Below are 18,096 nucleotides of genomic sequence, written 5' to 3' on the forward strand. Positions count from 1 at the left end.
ACCAATGAGTCTTCTGTGCTATCCTCTTGGGTTTCAAGAACACGCTTGTGGGAGCGTTTCGTTTGGAAGAAGAGGAGATGTTTTTTAGAGAGATCGATTGAAAGAAATTGGGAGAGCTTTTTTCTCTGTTCTTTTCTTTTCTATCCAGAACACTTCTGCAATCCTAGAAAAAACAAGTGACGTGTTCCCCACGTCACATAACTCCTCATTCCCCTGCAATAATGCAGGGGAGTTAATAATTAATTATGTTAATTAATTATATTAATATAATTAATAAATTAAATAATTATTAATCAAATTAATAATTAATTAATTAAATGTAATATTAAATAATTATTAATCAAATTAATAATTAATTAATATTAAATAATTAAACATTAATTATTTAACATTTAATTAAATATCTCATATTTAATTAAACCATATTCTCTCGTATAACCTATAGTTCTAATGTACATCTTATGCACATTATTTTTAACCTATAGTTTTAATATGAATCTAATTCATATTAATTTTATTTGAATCTCATTCAAATAATTTCTCCCATAATATATAGTTTTAATTTATAATAAACTATATATTATAATGTATCAATATACATATAATCTCTTTAGTAATTTGAACAATTCAAATTCTTCATAAACTTGATCCTCGTTTTACCCGTTATGAGCTAGCAAAGGGACGTAATGGATCTACAGATCCGAAGCTCCAACGATATGAGATTAATCGGTCAAACTAATTTACCGAGTTAATCAACATTCGTTAACTACGGGTCATTCTACTAAAGACCCGCAGTTGCACTCTTCTCACTGCAGAACGTTTTCGTGTCCACGGATATACGACCATTAATGACAAGTCAATCCTTAACGAGTGCTCGTAACTCAAGTTGGGTCAAATTACCGTTTTACCCCTGAGTTACATCTAACTCCTTAAATACCACTGCTCCTCTAATGAACAACCCGGTTATGGTCCGACCAATAATCGGAAGTCCCTCTCGGGCCAATGAGAGGGTGGGGCCCCTTGTTCAAGTCCCGGAGTCAGCATTTAAGGGAACACTCATCTACTCCCCTAAAGTCGGGGAGGAGTGAATTCCATCTTGTGAAGTTATGTTCCCCGCTCCCCACTCGGTCTCGTCCCCAAAATGGTAGGAATGTTGAGTCGGCGACTCGGGCCACTCTCACCCATACAGATCAAAGGACGAGCCCTCACGGGCAGGAGTCCATAACTCACTCAGGATTGAGAATGAGTTGTCTGGTCATCCTAAGAAACAACAATCTATTAGTTAACGGTGTTACATCTAAAGAATGGCTATTTCGTGCTCCGGTCTTATACAAACTCATTGTATAGGATACCCCCACTCGCATGTCTCCACACGAACGACGTGGATCGAGTCGTCTGTAACCTTTACAGAGTGGGCCGTATCCATAGTGTTGCCAGGATAAGGTAGTCAGCCTTATCCATATACTATAAGACCCTTTAAGTTATTGACGGGACATTATCCACTTGTATATCAGGGGTATATCAAATATATACCCAGTATATATACTGTCCCGATTACATTCAAATAACCTTGGATGTTTAGTTTATAGGATTTGGACAATGCAATGCTATGTTTCAACAACAAATTTATTGAATAAAACTTTATTGAATATACATTTGTTTTTACATAATACAAACTACGAGTTTAGGGCAACACACCCAACAGACCTAATGGACCACAGATCAGAATCTTCAACGATACGAGATTAATCAGTCAAACTAATTGATCGAGTTAATCAACATTCGTTAACTAGGGGTCACTCCATTAAAGACCCGCAGCTGCACTATTCTCACTGCAGAATGTTTTCGTATCCACGGATATACGACCATTAATGGCAAGTCAATCCTTCACGAGTGCTCGTCATTCAAGCTGGGTCAAATTACCATTTTACCCTAGATTTACATCTTATTCCTTAAATACCACTGCTCTTCTAATGAACAACCCGGTTATGGTCCGACCAATAACTAGAAGTCGCTCTCAGGCAATTGAGAGGGTGAGGCCCCTTTAATCAAGTTCCGGAGTCAGCATTTAAGAGAACACTCATCTATTCCCCTAAGGTCGGGAAGGAATGAATTCCATCTTATAGGATACCCCCACTCGCATGTCTCCACACGAACGACCTGGATCAAGTCGTCTGTAACATTTAAAAAGTGGGTCGTATCCATAGTGTTGCTAGGATAAGGTGCCCAACCTTATCCATATACTATAGACCTTTTAGGTTATTCCCGGGACATTATCCACTTGTATATCAGGAGTATGTCAAACATATACCCAGTATATCATGGGTATATCAAATATATACCCAATATATATATTGTCCGAATTACATGATAATAATCTTGGATGTCTAGTTTTATTAGATTTTGAACAATGCAATGGTATGAATTCAACAAAAAATTGATTGAATATAACTTTATTGAATATACATTTGTTTTTACATAAATACAAAAACTACGAGTTTAGTGCAACACACGCCACAAACTCCCACTTGAACTAAACTCGAGTGGGGTGTACATTATCATAAAGCAAAGAAAAAATACAATAAATTAGGGCATACACTATACCCATTACATTTCTCCCACTTGCCCTCGACTAATCGTACAATGCTCGTAAACCAAAACTTTCTAGATGGCCCTCAAACATTTTAGCCATGAGCGCCTTCGTAGAAGGATCAGCAATGTTGTGCTCCGAAGTGATCTTTGTGGCGATCACATCTTCTCGTTGCACTATCTTTCGTATAAGGTAGTACTTCCTTTCGATGTGTTTGCCTCTCTTGTGGCTTCGAGGTTCTTTAGAATTTGCCACAGCACCACCATTATCACAATAAAATGTGATAGGTAAGTTTATGTTTGGAACGACTTCCAAATCTGTTAAGAACTTTCTAAGCCAAACCACCTCTTTTACTGCTTCACAAGCTGCAACATACTCAGCCTCCATGATGGAGTCTGCGATGCATCCTTGTTTGATGCTTCGCCAAACTACTGCTCATCCATTAAGAGTGAATACTGACCGCGACGTGGATTTCCTTGAATGCTTGTCTATTTGGAAGTCAGAGTCAGAGTTAGTGTATCTTGTAAGGATCAAATCCTTAGAGCCATACACGAGCTTGTAGTCATTGTTCTTCTAAGATACTTGAGGATTTCCTTAACAGTAGTCCAGCGATCATATCATAGGTTGGATTGATACCTACTAACCATCCCTACGGGCATAGCAAGTCTCAGGCCTAGTGCATAGCATAGCGTATATCAGGCTGCCCACTGCTGAAGCATAGGGTATACGTCTCATATCCTCAACTTCTTGAGGTGTCTTAGGACATTGGTCCTTAGACAGATAATTTCCATGCCAAAAGGGCAATAAGCCTCTCTTGGAATTCTGCATCGAATATCAAACAATCATCTTGTCGATATAAGTTGCTTGAGACAGGGCTAGCGTTCTTCTTGCGATCCGTTAGAAATTGGATGTCAAGAACATATTGAGCTTCTCCCAAATTCATCATTTGGAACTCAGTAGCTAACCATTTCTTTATGTCAGTGAGGTATCCTACATCATTCCAAATGAGTAGGATATCATCCACATACAAAACTAAGAAGGTTACAGTGTTGTTGACATCTTCTTGTATACACAAGGCTCATCAACGTTTTTGTCAAAACCGTAAGATTTGATCGCAATATCAAATCTTATGTTTCAAGATCAAGATGCCTGTTTCAATCCATATATGGACCGTTTCAGCTTGCAAACTATTAGGGTTGACTTTTTACTGTAGAAACATGTGTCGGTAGCTTTGTTTGACCACGTTTTTGACCCATTTCCCATTATTATTTGCCAAAAAGAACCACATATTCTTAAAGTAGAACATACATAGATTATTTTTGCATAAAAGTCAAACTATGATACTTTAGAAAAAATATGAGATAAATGCGGTCAAAGTTGAAAGAAAATAACATAATTCTGTTTTTTTACAGAATTGCGTCTGGCGCATTTTTGGATGGCAATTTGTCAAAACGCATGTCTTGATTAATGAAGGGCAAGGAGGACATTTCCCACATGTTTAAAACCGTGAGTCCAAGTCCAAGTAAGGTGGTTAAGTGAATCTCAACCCTTTTCCACCTAAAATGGAGAGGAGTTTCAACCAACCTATGGTGCTATAAAAGGAAGCCATCCATCCCTCAGCAAATCATTCCTTCCAAGCTTCATTTCATCTTCTTCTAGATGCTCTCTACTTGTATAACAGGTTTTTAGGGTTTATGTTCATGTTCTAGTTGTTCATTTCTTCGTTTTTCATGCTTTTACCTTTCGTATTGCCTTCAATTCAGTTTCTTACTTCCGTTCTTTGTTCATTCTGTTCTTTTAAAGTTCTTTAGCGAGTTTCAACTCCCCTCACGCTCGAGAGAGAAGACGGTCAAGCTAGAACTCCTTGTACGGCTTATTTACTCATTTAAATTCAATGAAAAATACTTTCTTATTGTTTTCGTACATTTACTTTCATTTAATTATGTTCTAAATTAGTTATCAACCTTTCTGTGGAATGCCTTAGTCAAATGATATGATTTTCAACACGCTCGGGATTTTGTCCAAAATTGCGCCTGGCACTTTTTTGGGTTGGTTTCTAAAAACTTCTCTTTACGTCTTTTTTCCATTTGGCCAGTGGGAACTTGAATTATACACCAAAGCCCAACCTTGGGAAATGTGAGTGAGGTAAAATAATAGCAAACCAATATGGGATGTGACTTAGAAATAAGCGCATAAAACATGGTCCTAGGCATAGGCCGTCTGACCCATAATGCAAATGAGTTGGTAGATATTCTCCAGGATTGTAATCACACATAGGAATATGATTGTAGATTACCCTAGCCTCTGCAGCAACCAAAAGCGGTAGTGAAAGAGTAGAACTCAAATCCCAAGAAAATTCAGGAATTGCGCCTCGTGCATTTTCCCAACATAGTGTGTTTTCCATGTTTTGCATCAAAACTAAGGTAGAAGACAAGGAGGTTGGGTTTCATTAAATTGCTTGATAGTTAAAATCCAAAACAACTACATTTCACCATTATTTTATTCCTCAATCACAATTGCATATTTTAACCATTTCACTGCATTAGTTGATTTTGAAAAGCAACAAGTCCCTGAGGATTCGACCTTGGATTACTTCCGAGTATTACTTGTGACCGTGTGCGCTTGCACGAGTCTCTAATCTTTTTAAAGGTAGAGAAATCCCAACACAAACCTTTTGCTCTTGACCTTATGCTATGAACCCTTTGGGTTGAGACATATAAATACTTTCTCCAAGATTGCCATTCAGAAAGGCAGTCTTGACGCCCATTTGCCATATTTCAGAGTCATAATATGTGGCAATTGACAAAAGTATTTTTATGGACTTAAGCATAGCTACAGGGGAAAAAGTTTATTTATAGTCCACCACTTCCCTTTGTGTGTAGCCTTTCGCCACAAGTCTCGCCAAATAGGTCCATACCTTTCCTTCAGCGTCTCACTTTCGCTTATAGATCCATTTGCACCCTATGGGTTTTACCCCAAGAGTGCATACGGAATTGAAGTACATAGACTCCATTTCCAAGTCCATGGCTTTGACCCATTTGTCATTGTCGACATTTTCCATTGCTTGTTTATAGGTCAATGGATCCTCGACGACGTCATCAGGTATGACAACTTGGGTTTCAGTTAAACCCACGTATCGGTCAGGTTGTGATATAATCCTCCCACTATGTCGAGGCACCCTCACTTGTTGAGGTAGTTGTGACTGACGTGATGTACTGGCTTCATCAACAACTTTTGTTGAAGTGTCAGCTTGATCAATAACTCTTGTTGACGTGCTTCTAGCTTCTTCAGAAATGTCGTTTATCACTACCTTACTGTGTGGTTTATGGTCTCGAACATGGTCTTCTTTTAAGAAAGTGGCGTTTGTCAATACAAAGACTCTGTTTTCTTGTAGATCAAAGAAGAGACCACCTCTCGTCTCTTTAGGGTAACCTACGAATAAACATACTTTTGAACGAGATTCCAATTTATTTGGGTTAGTCATGAGCATGTGTGATGGACACCCCCAAATACGAAAGTGACGTAAACTAGCTTTACAATCCTTCCATAGCTCAAAGGATGTTTCAAAAACACTATTTGAAGGAACTATGATCAAAATGTAAACTGCAGTCTGACTGAGCTTATGCTGAACGCACACACTAAGCGTGGTAACAATTCTATGGATGCAAGCGCACACCTGTCAGAGTAATATAAAATGGATGGAGTATCCAAGTATTAATTCTCAAGGATTTCTAAATAATTTCCAAACTCTAAAGTTTTAATGAATAGTGAACGTTGAAATGAGTGATTCTTGTAAAATGGGAAGTGGTCACAAATAATGGTTTTGGATTTGGGATTTGGTCTTATAATAGTAAAACCTAGCCCGAATTACTTCAAGTTAGCCAACAAATAATCAAGGATACGCTAAGGACGATATGCATTTTACTTTAGGAACCAACGACTGCGCTTTTCACTTGACTTATGTCTAAGCAAGTTCAAAGTCCTAAGACATTCCCTAATATGTCTATTATGAGAGATATCTTAGTTTTAGGATGGAAATAGTCGCAACCTCGGGTTAAGGTCCTATGTCTAGGCTACTTAACCGGAACCTTTATGTCTAAGGCGCTCCTCTCTCAGTTTAACCACTCAACAATGCAAATAAGCAACCTTTTCAGTATTGACTTGTTAAGACTTACAGTGGTCTTCTCTAAATCCTAACTTTTTGGGAAAACATGTTGAGCAATGAGTGAAAAGCAAAAACACTACTTCTTAGCAACCCATTTTTAGAAATAAAAGGCTAACTATCCATAACCGGGCTAGAGACGGGAATTTAGAAAGACATATTGAACAAAATACAGCAAGTAAAATGGTTGAAATTGAAATGCATGTGTGAAAAACAAAAGTTAACTAACGGAGAGTTTTGCTCGAGATTGAGAGCTTCGCCCTTCTCTTTCAAGCAAGGGGGAGTGTCACGTGCTCCTTCCTCCAAAAACACAATTCTCTTAACTAAAAATAAAGTAAAGGCAAAGTAAAGATAAGCTAAGTGCTGGATTTTTTATAAATTTGAATAGGTAGAAAATAACTAAGTAACAATGGAAACAAAACAAAGCTCAATAAAGGAATGTAAAGTGCTCGGGATTTAAAAACTAAAAGCAACTAATGAAAGCAACTCAAAAGTACTTAGAAAGCAACAAAGAAACACTAAAAATGATCAAGAGAAGGAAGCAAGGCTTGATGAATTTGGTGGAGAAGCTGCTGGAATTTATAGCTGTGCAGAATTGGTTAGGTAGGTCCTACAACGATGGTGAATCACCCATTTCCAACTCTTTTGACTGACTAAATCGTGCTCAAACTGATAGTGGAACACTTCTTCTACACGTATGCATCGGTTGGAACCACCAAAACGCATTGGAAGACGTGTTTCATTAAGGGCAAAGTTGGAAGAAAACCAGTTTTTCTGCAGCCTCCAAGGCGCCTGGCGCCTCCCATGTAGATATTTCCGTCTTTTTGCTTCTTTTGATTAATTTGCACTCCTAAATGGTCCTAAAATGTCATAAATACAATATAAGCCAACCACAAACCATCATATATGAATTTTGCATGAATTGGAACTCAAACGACCAAGAAAAAGTCCGAAACAAAGTTAAAACATAGTAAAAACAGCATCTAAAACCTTCTTTTTACGCATGTAAACAAGCGTAATCACAGTCTCCAATGCGTAACCTTAAAACGAGTCAGGCAACTGAGCATAGCTCATCATTGATTGAACCATATCCAACAAGGTTCTGTTTCTCATTTCTGATACACCGTTTTGTTGACGTGTAACGCCCCGAGTCCCTCAGGTTAGTTAGTGTAACGCCCCGCGTTCTCTGACTCGTTTATTTTAAGAGATAAATAGTGTCTTTGGATTTTTCCCTAAGTTGAAAACTTTAATTCTTGGATTTTCTAACTTTGAAATTCTAATTTTTGGCTAAATTAGAATTAAGTTTAATTTCTTTGGATTAAGATAATTTAAGTTCTCGACCTGTGTAGGAGATTTTTAGTTAAATTCTAAATTCACGAGTTTTAGGATTTTCTTTCCTAAATTCTACTTTTCTTTGAATTATTATTCTTGGGTTTTAGAGTTTAAGTTAACGATTTTATTTCGGGTTGTTGTGGGGTTTATTTTATTTCTAAAGCATAATTATTGGGCTTTTGTTTTGGACCATTGTAGTTTTATTTGGGCCTCATTTAAGATTTGAGAATTGGGCTATAGGTTTTAAAACAAAGGAAAGAATAAATAAAATAAACAAAAGAAAACCCTAACTCACCATCATCTCCTTCTCCCTTTCTCCTTGCTGAGCCGTCAACCCCCCCCCCCTTCAAACTTTCTTCTCCGGCAGCCCGTGACAGCAGTGCGACCCTGCGGCGGCGAGACCCAGATCCGACGGACCCGACAGAGAGCGACCCCGATGCCCAACACCAGCCCACGGCAATTTCGGCGGCTACCCACGAATCCCTCCGGTGTTTTGCGGCAGCCCGAGCACTGGACGGTGCTGCAGCGGCGGGTCATGGCGTTTCGACGATGTTTGCCTCAGTTCATGGCGTCCTGACGTTCTTCAGCGGTTGAAATGGTGACGCAACTCCTCGATTAGTCCTGATCTGGTGCGTCCAGCCCTCCCAGACGCTAGCAGTAGCTTTCCGGCCCGTTTGAAGTTTACCCACACCTGTTCGAAGCTCGTTTTTCGTTACCCGTCCCCTCCGGCGTTGGTTCGGCGTTGACCCACCCTTAATCGAAGCCAAACCAGCGTTACCCATCACTTTTCGACATCGAAACAGCAAGCGCAAAGTCCTTCAAACTTGGAGTTGAAAGCTCGGACATCCTCGGCATCGACCCACTCCTTACCCAAGAGGTTTTATGCTGAGATAGTAGGTAACAGATCATCTAAACTCACTTTCGATGCAAACTATGTGTTTCTAACATGAATTCTAATCAAGTTTGGTTTGCTTTTGGATTTAGGAATCCTTCGGTGAACTTGGTAGCGCATTAGAACTTTGTTGTAAGTAGTTCTTACTTGGGGGATGTTTGTTGATTGAATATGCATGAATTGTGTGGTGCTTTCGGTGTGTTTATTATTTATTAATAGGTAAGTTAATAGGTGTTATTGAGATGGTTTCGTGCTTAACTTTGCTATACTTGAATATCTCATGTATTTAGAGTTTGTTGGGCATCATTTGAGGACTTCTAGTTGTTATTGTTGGGTTGCATCCTTGTTGTTTCTTTTGTTCCTTTCCTTTTACATATTAGGAAAATATCTTGTGTCATGATTATTGGATGTGCCTTGAAAGTTGCTGCTCGGTATGGTTGGAAGTGATTAAGAGATGATGTTTGAAAGTATGTCTTGGGATTGAAAATGCACGTGATAGTTTTATGTTATTTAGTTTATGTTTGCTTAGTTGGAAGCTACGAGATTATTTTCTTGTTTTGTACGATGAAGAGCATGTTGGATAATTGTGTTTTGATTAGATGTGTGAATGGCTTGTCGATGCATTTGAAAGATTGGAATTGGTGGCCTATCGAGTAATGAAAATGTAACTCTTGTTTATGTTAGTTTATGTGCCTGAGGAGTGTTGCATGTCCGTCGGTGATAATAGTGGAAATTTTGTATTGTTGAGCTGCTGAGATCTGATGGGGAATGATGTATGTTGCAGGGAATGCTCGTTAAAGTGGACTTATTGTTGAGATGTTGTTGTCTGAATTTTGCATAAGATGTTTGGCGTGTCTGATGTGTTTATTTATGTCTAGCAATGCTTATTGAATACTGATGTTGGATGATTTCTTCGAATGTTGGATATTAAACGTTTGGATGAATTGTGTTGGGCGTGTTCTTAAAAGTTTTCTGAACCGCTATGTGAAATGTATGTTATGTGAAGCATGTCATAGGGTTATTTGTTGAAGCTTTTGTGTGCTCTATGTTGTGATCAGGTTGGTTGCTGTCAAACTTTGTGTTTTTGAGATCTGTGATGCATTGAAATCATACTAGCGGTTGTGTGTGATGGGCGTTGTGGTGGTTGCTCTTATTAGGGAAGTAGTACTGAAATCTTGGTTGAAGGCTAGAAATGTTATGTGGAGTTATGAAAGTTATGAAGTGAATGGGTGAGTGCCAGGGCCTCGGGTATAAATGGTCGAGGGCTGATACGTCACTAATTGGGTATCGAGGCCTCGGGTATAAATGGTCGGGGTCGATACGCCAATATTGGATAAAGATGAGCGTCGGGGCCTCGGGTACAAATGGTGGGGGGTCGATGCGAGGAGTCTTTCGAAAGGAGAACTATTGGGGCCTTGGGTATAAATGGTCAAGGGTCAATAGATTGTAAGACATTGAGGCCTCGGGTATAAACGGTTGAGGGCCGATGCTGCAGGGTCGGGGCTCTGGGTATAAATGGTCAGGGGCCGACTCTGCTCGAAGGAGTTAACTGTGGAAGGCTAGAGAAGCTGTGATAAGCGTAGAGGTACTTGAGATGTTAGGGAGACTAGAGGTTGGTAGTTAATGTGTTACTGGTTGTGGTCGTCACCGAAGTTTATAGAATGTGTCTATGTTTGAATGCATAATGTGATGAAAGGCATGACTGTGAATGTTTCATGATTTGGTTGAGCATGATGTGTGTGTGTTGATTCTTTAATAAGCATGACACGTTGTGTAACGCCCCGCGTTCTCTGGCTAATTTAATTTAAGACTTAATTTGTCCGTTTGGATTTTCCCCTAAGCTCATAATTTAATTACTTGATTTTCATTTTATTTGGAGTTCTAACTTTGGGTAAATTAGATTTAAATTTAATTTGGTTGGATTAAGATAAATTAAGTTTTCGAACTTTTGATTTGATTCTTAATTAAATCTTAAATCCAAGGTTTTTGGAAATTTAAATTAATTTATTTTCTTTTTTTATTTAACATTTGGATTGCAGAGATTAAATTAATTATTTTGTCGGGTTGTTGTGAGTTTTAGTTAGGTTACTAAAGTTTAATTTTGGGCCTTCTTTTATTGTGTTACTGGGCTTTCTAATTTTTCAAAACTAAATAAGTGAAAAAAAAAATGTTGATAAAATAAAACAAATAAAAGAAAACAAGGAAATAACCCAAAAGTAACCCTAGGTCTCTTCTTTTCCATTCCATTCTCTTGTAGCCGCCATCCCCCCCCCCCCGGAATTCCTTCTCCTCCGGCCACCTTCCGGCGACGATCCAAGAGAGCAACACCACCACTTGCATAGCAGCAGTAGATTCGACATGTTTGAACCAACCGTGGCGGCGATTGGAATTTTTCGACGACCCCCTTGCGACACTCACGGCTCTCCATCGTCGAATGGTGCGGCGGCTTGGCTTCGTGTTTTTCTTGTTAGCTCCGGTGATCTCGACGGCGGCTTCCCTTCTCCACCGTGCTTCATTCACGACGGCGACCTCACCAAAGCGGCGCAAACTGTTTTCGCAGTGGCATGTCTTCGCCGAATTGCCCGATTCAACTTCAGATCCGGTGTCCTACGACAGCGACATCGGACCTCGACGTTTCAGCAGGGCTACGATGGTGAGATTCGAGCAGAACCGACACTTGTAGCGGCCAAACAACCATATTTCCGGCTCTCTCCGGCGCTGATCTCCGTGACCGGCGACGCGATCCCTCCGACGACTTTAAACATCCTAGATTAGTGAAGTCCAGCAAGTTTCGTGGTGTTATTTTGTTCCGGCGACATTCGGAGTTGACCCATTCCTTTCCGGACTCAAATCGGAGTTCCCATCGTTTTCTTCATCGGGCTAGCCAGCACAAGGCAATTGGAGCTTGGTTTTGGGCGCCTGAACATCCTCGGCGTCGACCCACTCCTAACCCAAGAGGTTTTAGGGTGAGTTAGTAGGTAACAGATCACCTAAACTTAGTTTTGATGCAAGTTAAGTGTTTTTCAGTAGGAGTCTAACCCAAAGATTGATATCTTTTGTTTAGGTGTCGATTATTAACGTGTTAGTGACGCGTTAGGACATTGAGTAAGTAGTTCTTGCTTGGGGGATGTTTGTTGATTGAATATGTATGAATTGTGTGGTGCTTTCGGTGTGTTTATTATTTATTAATATGTAAGTTAATAGGTGTTATTGAGATGGTTTCGTGCTTAACTTTGCTATACTTGAATATCTCATGTATTTAGAGTTTGTTGGGCATCATTTGAGGACTTCTAGTTGTTATTGTAGGGTTGCATCCTTGTTGTTTCTTTTGTTCCTTTCCTTTTACATATTAGGAAAATATCTTGTGTCATGATTATTGGATGTGCCTTAAAAGTTGCTACTCGGTATGGTTGGAAGTGATTAAGCTTTGATGTTTGAAAGCATGTCTTGGGATTGAAAATGCACGTGATAGTTTTATGTTATTTAGTTTATGTTTGCTTAGTTGGAAGCTACGGGATTATTTTCTTGTTTTGTATGATGAAGAGCATGTTGGATAATTGTGTTTTGATTAGATGTGTGAATGGCTTGTCGATACATTGGAAAGATTGGAATTGGTGGCCTATCGAGTAATGAAAAGTAAGTAGACGAGGGGCGGGTGCGTGCGTTGATGTTTATTATTTGGTTGCCGTTGTGCTGTTTTATGATGTTTAATATTGATTTCGATACGTTATTGTGCAGTGTAACTCTTGTTTATGTTGGTTTATGTGCCTGAGTAGTGTTGCATGTCCGTCGGTGATAATAGTGGAAATTTTGTATTGTTGAGCTGTTGAGATCTGATGTGGAATGATGTATGTTGCAGGGAATGCTCGTTAAAGTGGACTTATTGTGGAGATGTTGTTGTCTGAATTCTTGCATAAGATGTTTGGCGTGTCTGATGTGTTTATTTATGTCTAGCAATGCTTATTGAATACTGATGTTGGATGATTTCTTCGAATGTTGGATATTAAATGTTTGGATGAATTGTGTTGGGCGTGTTCTTAAAAGTTTTCTGAACCGCTATGTGAAAAGTATGTTATGTGAAGCATGCCATAGGGTTATTTGTTGAAGCTTTTGTGTGCTCTATGTTGTGATCAGGTTGGTTGCTGTCAAACTTTGTGTTTTTGAGATCTGTGATGCATTGAAATCATACTAGTGGTTGTGTCGTGATGGGCGTTGTGGTGGTTGCTGTTATTAGGGAAGTAGTACTGAAATCTTGGTTGGAGGCTAGAAATGTTATGTGGAGTTATGAAAGTTATGAAGTGAATGGGTGAGTGTCAGGGCCTCGGGTATAAATGGTCGAGGGCTGATACGTCACTAATTGGGTATCGAGGCCTCGGGTATAAATGGTCGGGGGTCGATGCAAGGAGTCTTTCGAAAGGAGAACTATTGGGGCCTTGAGTACAAATGGTCAAGTGCCAATAGACGGTGAAGTCATCGGGGCCTCGGGTATAAATGGTCGAGGGCCGATGCTGCAGGGTCGGGGCTCTGGGTATAAATGGTCAGGGGCCGACTCTGCTCGAAGGATTTAACTGTGGAAGGCTAGAGTAGCTGTGATAAGCGTAGAGGTACTTTAGATGTTAGGGAGGCTAGAGGTGAGTACTGGTAGTTAATGTGTTCCTGGTTGTGGTTGTCACCGAATTTTATAGAATGTGTCTATGTTTGAACGCATAATGTGATGAAAAGCATGACAATGAATGTTTCATAATTTGGTTGAGCATGATGTGTGTGTGTTGATTCTTTAATAAGCATGACACGTTGTTCCTTGATAAGTATGCTGTTTGTGCTTGACCCTTCAGATAAGGGCTGCTTACTGAGTACTGTGATTGTACTCATCCCTCTTTTCCCCTCCAGTTTGCAGGTATTGAGCTAGCTCTTGGGATGGTGATGGCGAGGAGGAGGCTTGATCGGAAAGACCATTAGCTGTGATGTGTGCAATTAATTTCTTTTAGTTAGGATAGTTGTGGCCATTTAATGTTGTAGTTGAGTTGGTAGTGGCTGGTTTTGTTTAGTTTTATTGTCTAAAGGATGTTGTAAGGTTGCCGATTCATTATTCTTTTAGAGCATTAATTTTGTTAGCCTCTTGAACTGCGGGAATGTAATCGACTTAGGATATTTATGAATACATTCGTTTAAGTTGTTCGTACTTGAATTAGTTTTCGCTTCATTGCCATTCGAGATGTTAAAACTCATTTAGTGGATGGTTTATAGTTTGTAAAGGTTTCCTTGAAGAGTTTGGCTAACGTGAAGTCGGTATTAAATGCTTTATCTGTATAGGATTTGAGTTTCTCTTAAAACTTTAGTGTTGTTGTTCTAATTGTTCAAGCTCTCGTGAATGTTGAAAATCAGAGTAGCGCAATGGAAGCGTGGTAGTTCTATTGCTTAGTATAGTTGTGAAGAAAATTCTCTTGTTTTTATGAAAATTTTAGGTAGGCTTAGTAACGGTCCCTCTTTGGTAATGGTGAAATTCCTGGGGCGTTACACGTTGTTCCTTGATAAGTATGTTGTTTGTGCGTGACCCTTCAAATAAGGGCTGCTTACTGAGTACTGTGGTTGTACTCATCCCTCTTTTTCCCCTCCAGTTTGCAGGTATCGAGCTAGCTCTTGGGATGGTGATGGCGAGGAGGAGGCTTGATCGGAAAGACCATTAGCTATGTTGTGTGCAATTAATTTCTTTTAGTTAGGATAGTTGTGGCCAATTAATGTTGTAGTCGAGTTGGTAGTGGCTAGTTTTGTTTAGTTGTATTGTCTAAATGATGTTGTAAGGTTGCCGATTCATTATTCTTTTAGAGCATTAATTTTGTTAGCTTCTTGAACTACGGGATTGTAATCTACTTAGGATATTTATGAATACATTTGTTTAAGTTGATCGTACTTGAATTAGCTTTTGCTTCATTGTCATTCGAGATGTTAATATTCATTTAGTGGATGGTTTATAGTTAGTAAGGTTTCCTTGAAGAGTTTGGTTAATGTGAAGTCGGTATTAAATGGTTTATCTATATAGGATGTGAGTTTCTCTCAAAACATTGGTGTTGTTGTTCTAATTGTTCAAGCTCTCGTGAGTGTTGGAAATCAGGGTAGCGCAGCAGAAGCGTGTAGTTTTATTGCTTAGTGTTGTTGTGAAGAAAATTCTCTTGTTTATGCGAAAATTTTAGGTAGGCTTAGTAACGGTCCCTATTTGAAAATGGTGAAATTCCTGGGGCGTTACAGTTAGTCTCGAATCAGAAGATTTTCATTTAATTTTTTAAATTAAACTTTAATTAAATTATATATATCGGGCTCCGTGTGGTTGGCTTTATCTTAAGTTGGGATGAGTTTCTTTTGCTCTTGGACTTGATTATGTTAAGCTTTTTGGGTTGGTTTGGATTTTAAAACAAAGGAAAAGAAAAAAAATAAAAAAGAAAAAAAGAAAGAAAAGAAAACAAATCAAAAAGAGGGCTTCATCTTGTTCTTCTCCTTCCCTTTGCCCTAGCCGCCACCCACCCCACCCTCTTCTTCTCTTCTCCTCTTCCGGTGACGTTCCTCCAGCCGACGACCCTCCCCTACGTACGACGATGTTCCTTCGCGGCGGTGCGATTTCTCGACAGCAGCTGCGGCACAACGACCTGCAGCAGCCACGATCTTCCTTGGCGTCTCCCCATCCATGTTCGGCCGCACGACAGAACACCCGCGACCCGAATCATTGGCAGCAGCGAGTTGGGCATTCTCTGCGACGATGTTATCAGCAAACGGCGTTCTCCATATCTGGCGCCACCCCTCCCTCTGAGCGGCGTTTTGCAGCGTTCTAGTGATCTAGCCTTCGCGGTGGCGCGTCTTCGCCGAACACCTTGATCCGATTTCAGATCCGGTGTTCCTCCCTCAGTAGTCGCGACGTTCCATCAGCAACCCAACAGTGGCGCACCTCGACACATAGTTTCACAAACACCTGCTGTTTTCTTTCGGTGATTCAGAAACAACGGGTTTCGGTGACATTCGACGCTTACCCATCGTTGTTTTAAGCTCGACAAGTGATACCCACCCCTTCAACGTTGTTTCGGCACTGACCCACCTCTTTCCGGACCCAAACTAGCGTTACCCATCGCTTTTCGACATCGAACAAGCCAGCGTAAGGCCTTTCGAACTCGATTTTAAGAGCCCAAACCTCCTCGGTTGTCTACCAACTCCTAACCCAAGTAGTTTTAGTGTGAGTTATAGGTAACGACTCACCTAATCTCGGTTTCAAATGTATTTAAGTGTTTTTTTAGTTAGTTTCTAACTCAAGCTTGGTTGCCTTTGATTTAGGGAATCCTTCGGCGAGCTTGGTAGCGTCAGGGCCATTGTGTAAGTAGACAAGGGGCGTGTGCGTGTGTTAATGTGTGTCAGATGGCTTCTAATGTGCTGTTTTTGTGATGTTTGATATTATTTTTGATACGCTGTTGTGTTAGGTAGCTCCCCGGTTGTGGAAATCTGTATACTTGATGTAGTGTTGAATATTCGTTGGTGATAATAGTGGAAATTTTGCCTTGTTAAACTGCTTAGAATGGTTATGTGATGATGTGTGTTTACAAAGGGTGCTCGTTAAATTAGAGTCATTGTGATTATGTTTTTCTTATGATGTGGGCGTGCTTGTATAGTTTATATACATGTTCATTTATGATATGAGCGTGCTGGTTGAGCATATATAAATGTTCTTTATGTTGCGAGCGTGCTGGTCTGAGTCATATTATTTTCTTATAAGATGTGGGTGTAATAGAAACATATTTTCGGACCCTATTCGCAGGCTAGGGTTGACGTGGAGTTGGTCATGATAGGGAACGTTGGATTTTTGGGGAAAATGAATGGGTGAGTGTCAGGGCCTCGGGTATAAATGGACGGGGGCTGATACGTCACTAATGGAGTATCGAGGCCTCGGGTAGAAATGGTCGAGGGTCGGTGCGAGGAGCCTTTTGAAAGGAAAACTATTGGGGCCTTGGGTAAAAATGGTCGAGGGTCGATAGATGGTGAATTCATCGGGGCCTTGGGTAAAAATGGTTGAGGGCCGATGCGGTAGTGTCGGGACTCTAGGTAAAAATGGTCAGGGGCCGACTCTACTCGAAGGAGTTAACTGTGGAGGGCTAGGATAGCTGTGATAAGCGTAGAGGTATTTGAGATGTTAGGGAGACTCGAGGTTGGTAGTTAATTTGTTCATGGTTGTGGTTGTCGCCGAATTTTATAGAGTGTGCCTATGTTTGATTGCATAATGTGATGAAGAGCATGACTATGAATGTTTTCATGATTTTGTTGAGCATGATGTGTGCGAGTGTTGGTGAGGGCTACTTACGAAGTATATTTATATACTCACCCCCCCTCTGCAATTATTGTTTCAGGTGAAGAATTTGTTGGCGACCATGGTGATGAGACGGAAGAGACATGACGAGCGAGGACCATAAGCTGCGTAGTTACTTTTGCTTAGCTTAAGGTTTAGATGGTTAAGACCCTATGTTTTGGTCGATAAACTATTTGATCTTATCTGAATAATTGGGAGGTTCCCACTTGTTGTTTATTTTATTTCAAGATAAGTGTTTATTTTAGTTTTCTTCCATTCATTGAGTTTTGCCTTGTTGGAATAATAATTTTGCCTCGTGAGGTTGTCCACGGATGATGTTGATTGATATTCTATAGAATTGATTCATTGTTAAATTGATGAGAGGTGAAGCTTTATTTTATACAATTATTGCACAGGGAGTTGACATCTCGTGTTTGGGGTTAAGCTTAAACAGTTGGGTAGTTAACGTGACCTAGAAGTGTGTGGGAAATTCTGGGTCGTTACATGAGGTGTACTAGGGGCTGAAAGTTGAGACGTGATTCCATGTTCTATCATATAGTCTTGGAATGTCAAGTCCATATACTCTCCACCCAAATCGGATCGAAGTAAATTAATGGTGTTACCTAATTGATTTTCAACTTCAGTCTTATACTCCATGAACTTTTCAAGAGCTTCAGACTTATGTTTTATTAGGTATAGGTATAAATAACCATACCTTGAATAATCATCTATAAAAGAGATGAAGCATTCATACCCTCCTCGAGCTTTAACATTCATCGGACCACAAAGGTCTGAATGTA

At 39.8% G+C, this 18,096-nt stretch overlaps 1 long non-coding RNA gene across 2 annotated transcripts; it reads left to right on the plus strand.

Moving 5' to 3' along the window:
- The first annotated feature begins 11,163 nt into the window (after positions 1-11,163).
- LOC111023767 (uncharacterized) lies at positions 11,164-17,674 on the plus strand. Of its 2 annotated transcripts, XR_015790303.1 has the most exons (5): positions 11,164-11,942; positions 12,041-12,081; positions 12,549-16,206; positions 16,294-16,332; positions 17,358-17,674. It is a non-coding gene; the product is annotated as an uncharacterized LOC111023767 (long non-coding RNA). The 2 variants fall into 2 exon arrangements; XR_015790302.1 differs by lacking the exon at positions 12,041-12,081 and having other exon boundaries at positions 11,166-11,942; positions 13,867-16,206.
- Positions 17,675-18,096: the final 422 nt, after the last annotated feature.

This window comes from Momordica charantia (genome assembly GCF_013281855.1).
Source record: "Momordica charantia cultivar OHB3-1 chromosome 1 unlocalized genomic scaffold, Mcharantia_2.0 BLBB01000001.1, whole genome shotgun sequence".
Taxonomy (NCBI): domain Eukaryota; kingdom Viridiplantae; phylum Streptophyta; class Magnoliopsida; order Cucurbitales; family Cucurbitaceae; genus Momordica; species Momordica charantia.